Raw genomic sequence first — 5,164 nt, forward strand, 5'->3', positions numbered from 1 at the left:
TTCTTAAACTTTAACAACTAAGAACTTGATATCTGTATGCTTCGATTTTGTCAAGCTCTTACTGTTGTTGGAGTATAGTACTGCTGACTTTGCTGACTTAAATATGTTAATGACCTTTCAATGTCATCTACTATACTAAGCTCAGTGACAAAGTTTCACAACCATATGCCATGAAATCGGAATCAGAGTACCCAATGATCTCCAAATTTTCTAATCTCCGATGAGTAGACATGTAATCCTTTGTTCTCTTTAGATAACGCATTATGCGTTTAACAGCTATCCAATGATCCTGCCCAGATTGCTCAAGTATCTACCCAATATTCCCACTATAAATGATATATCGGGATGTGTGCAGTATTGAGCATACATTAAATTTCCTAGTGCTGATGCATAAGGTTTATCATGCATTGATGTCTTCTCAAGATCATTTTGGGGCATTGCTTGAGACTAAACTTGTCTCCTTTAGTTACGGATGTGTCCATTGGTCTACAACTTTTCATGACATATCTACTTAAAATCTTTTTTGATATAGTTCTTTTGTGATAATCCAAGAATACCTTGAGATCAATCTCTTAGTATCTCGATTCCTAAAACAAAAGAGGCATCACCAAGATCTTTCATTTCGAATTTGTTTGATAGAAATTTCTTAATTTCATGCGACAAGCCTATATCCTTACTAGCAAGTAGAACGTCATCAACATATAAGACCAAAAATATGTATTCACTGAACTTGCGGTATACATATTTATCTATAATATTTACCTCAAAACCATATGAGGTAATGCCTTAAACTTGTGATACCATTGACGGAAAGCTTGTTTGAGATCATAGATGGATTTTCTCCTTTTTTCTGTTGGATCTCCTTAATGGTTCTTCTTGAGGTTGTTGAGCATGCTATGTGGGTTAGGGTTGAGAAGGATTCTCATTATTTTCCTGTGGTGTAGCAGTATCTTGAGCAACAACAATATTCTCATTGTTCTCTTGTACTGTAACTGGATCTACAGTAGGATTCTCATTGTACTCTTGTACTATAACTGTATCTTGAACAATAATAGGCACAAAGACCTGATCATTGTCAGTTATAGAATCCTCATCAAAAGCAACATTCCTAGTATTTCCTTCTCCCAAACTCAACATCCTCAAGAAATCTCGCATTTTCCGTTTCAAAAATAGACCTTGATGCAGGATTGTAAAATTTGAACCCCTGTAAATGCTCAGCGTAACCAACAAAGTAGCAACTAATTGTCCTTGAATCCAATTTTCTTTTATGCAGCCTATAAGGTCGCGCCTCAGTTGGACATCCCCAAATATGCAAATTCATATGGGATTTTGTTAACTGCTTTGCTTGGCACCCTATTAAGGATGTACACTGAGGTCTTTAAGGCTTCTCCCCAGAGTGATTCAGGTAAGGAAGAATGACTAATCATACTTCTCACTTTGTCCTTAAAAGTTCGGTTCCTTCGCTCTGCAACACCATTCATGCTAGGTTTGCTTGGTATGGTGTATTGCGGAACAATACCACACTCCTCTAGGAAAAGAGCAAAAGGCCCGGAATGTTGCTCACCTGAACCGTCATATCTTCCGTAGTATTCACCATTACGATCAGATTTGACAGCTTTAATTTTCTTTCCAAGTTGAAGTTCAACTTTAGCTTTGAAAGACTTGAAAACATCCAAGGCTTGGGACTTTTCATGAATTTAAATATAGATATCCCTAACGAGAGTAATTATCTATAAACGTAATAAAGTACCGTTGTCCATTCCAAGAGACAGTAGGGAATGAGCCACATATATCGGTATGTATCAGTTCTAAGACATCTTTAGCTCTCTCGACACCTAATTTCTTTTCGTTTGTCCTTTTCCCCTTTATGCACTCAATGCAGACTTCAAATTCTGCCAAATTTAGGGGTCTAAGAATTCCATCTAACACGAGCCTCTGAATTCTCTGTTTAGAGATGTGATCTAGGCGTTTGTGCCATAATGATGCCGAATTCTCATTTAGTTTTTGTTTTGTACCCATTTGCAGTATTTCATTATTATAGGAATTTAAGTCAAGCCTATATAGATTATCCACCAAATGACCAGAGCAAATATTATTCGAATTATAAAAGAGACTGACTTTATTGTTTCCGAACGAATAAAAATAACCTGATTTGTCCAAACAAGAAACAGAAACCAAATTCCGTCTAAATGACGATACATAAAATGTCTCTAATAAATTCAAGTAAAATCCACTCGTGGAACATAATCTAAAGATTCCTATAGCTTCGACTATAACTATATTGCCGTCTACCACATAGATGTATCTTTCAATATCACTTGGCGGTCAGCTCCACAGGCAATCCTGCATAGTAATACTTATATGAGTAGTAGCAGCAGAATATACCCACCAAGTATCAACAGGTGCATAACTTAAACTAGCCTCAGAACAAACAAAAGTAAGAATTATACCTTTCTTTACACGCCAAGTGGCATATTTGGTACAATCATTTTTCATATGTCCCACCTTCTTACAGAAGAAACAGGTTGAAACTTGATCCTGTTTCTTAGCATTTTTCTGCTAAGAAGGCACATTCGCAGTAGTATCACGCTTTGTTTTATACTGAGAAGATGAAGCCATGTGAGCACTTTCAGTCTTATGTTGTTGTAGCCTCTCTTCTTCTTGCACACACTGAGATATAATCTCATTTAAAGGCCAAGTGTCCTTCACAGTGTTATAACTCACTTTGAATTGCCCAAAGTGCGTAGGAATGGAGATCAAAATAAAATGCACAAGTAAGTCTTTAGACAACTCTAACTTTAGTGCTTTCAATTTTGAAGCAAGATGAGACATTTCCATAATGTACTCCCTTATATTCCTTTTACCTTTATACTTCATGGAAACAAGTTTGCTCAAAAGGCTACTTGCCTCTGCCTTTTCATTCTTAGCAAAGAATTTTTAATATCTTTCGGGAACTGTTTGAGATCTTCATCCTCAGTAATTTGGCCTCAAAACGCCTCAGAAATTAAGCGTTTCATGATCATAATGCTCATTCAATTGGATCTCTTCCACTTCTCTATTTTAACCTCATTGAGATTTTTCATTGTGGAAGTGAGTTCCACCTCTCGAATAGCTATATCCAAATCCATACAACCGAGGACAATCTTCACAGTATCCTTCCAAACTTTAAAGTTTGAACCATTCAACATAGGAATACTGCTAATTTGTGCAAAAATATTGGTAGCTGAAGCCATAATTTCTTTATTAGAACAAAAAAAAAAGAACATGCAGTAAATATTAGTTAAATAATGGAAAAAAATCCATATTAAGATATCTAGAACAACATTAATTTTCAATCTTTGGATAAAAAAATTAACTGTAAGTGATACTCTCATTGCAGTAATCAAATATTGTCAAAATTCCTGTCACACATTAAGCCTTTCTTTGGACCGACTGAATGCGCACATGGAAACTTAAACTTCGCAACTTATTTATTACCGCATATATTTTCTATTAATTGACCAAATAATAACCTTCATTTGGGTCGATTATTGATCGCATAATTAATAGAAAATAAATAAAAGTGTGCAATGCTTATTATTTGGCCAAACAATAAACTTTCTTTGAGCTGATTATTGTCCGTATAAATAATAAGCATTACTTTATTCTTAATTAGCTACCCAAACATGTATTTACCATCAATATGTGTATGTAATTCGGCCAAATATAGACCTTCCTTTGGGCTGACCAATATTGACATGAATTATATATCACCATATTTCTAATATTTTAAATAAATTAATTTTCACAAAAGTGGCTACTTTGACAGTATAATGTTCAATCAATTTATTTCAAAACTAAATCTTTATAAAATAGATGGTATAATAATCTAAATTGTTACCAGTTTCTTTATGTAACAACAAAAAAAATACTTAAATCCCAAAAGGAATGAAATCTTGATGGTGTCTTTTGAGATCTTAAAGAAAAACATGATTATAACTCATGTGTCAAAAATTGTTGATCCGTTAACATTAAAATCAATCATTATAATTCAATCTATGCAAAAAATAATAATAATAATTTTGCCAAAAGAATGAATTTATATAGACTGGTATAAAAAAAAGATAAATAAACGAAAAACCTTCATTTTCCTTTAAAAAAAACTGAATTTACATTCACAGATTAAATCATATTGCATATAAAAAAAACTTTATAGTAATGCTCTTCATGTACTATTTATATATTTTTTATATACTCTTTATTTATTCTTTCATTTTTATTAACATGTACTACATAATCCAAAAGCAGCACATATTTGAATCAGAATTCATAAACTCAAATTAAGATTCAAATTCAAATTAAAAAAAATTATAATTTCTTAATGATTTAATCATAGATAACTCTAATACCACTTGTTGAAATTTTCTCAGAGTTCCTTAACCCAAATATTATCCATGTTAAATCATTAATAAAAAAAATACTTGAATGCGAAAGCGTACATGAATTCATAAACACGAATCACGATCAGAAGAGTTTGGATCTTGTGGTTCTTTCGATCTTCTTCAACCAAAGCCTTCTGTATTCATAGACGGCTGAATTGCAAATCTTTTGATGGAAAAAGAGTAACAAAGGCGGCTTTGGTATATTGGGGACCGAAAGTGGTTCTTTCGATCTTTCTCGACCAAAGGCTTCTGTATTCCTAGGTGGCTGAATTGCAACTCTTTTGATGGAAAAAGAGTAACAAAGGCGGCTTTGGTATATTGGGGACCGAAACCCTGAAGGCACTATTTATATTTGAGCATGGTACCTATTAAACCCTAAAGCCCAAATAAAATAGTATCTAAAGTCCAAAAGATAATATATCTAAAATTCAAAAGATAATTATCTAAAGAACAAAAGATAATATCTGATTTTATTCTCATTTAATTCCAAATCAAAAGTAATAACGACTTATTCAATTTAGCATTTATAACAATAAATGAGATCACTATTATATAAGTTATTTAATTTAAAATAGCATAATTTGTGATTATAATTAATATATGTATTGTCCACAAATAAATTAAGAAATTAAAATAATTTCCTAACATCAATATCTTTTGTTGAGATATTTAAAGGTCATATTTGACCTATAAAGTTTCTTTTAAAAAAAAATAACACAAGAACGTTTATTTAAAATAAGACG

The sequence above is a fragment of the Arachis ipaensis genome, chromosome B09 (assembly GCF_000816755.2).
Source record: "Arachis ipaensis cultivar K30076 chromosome B09, Araip1.1, whole genome shotgun sequence".
Classification (NCBI taxonomy): domain Eukaryota; kingdom Viridiplantae; phylum Streptophyta; class Magnoliopsida; order Fabales; family Fabaceae; genus Arachis; species Arachis ipaensis.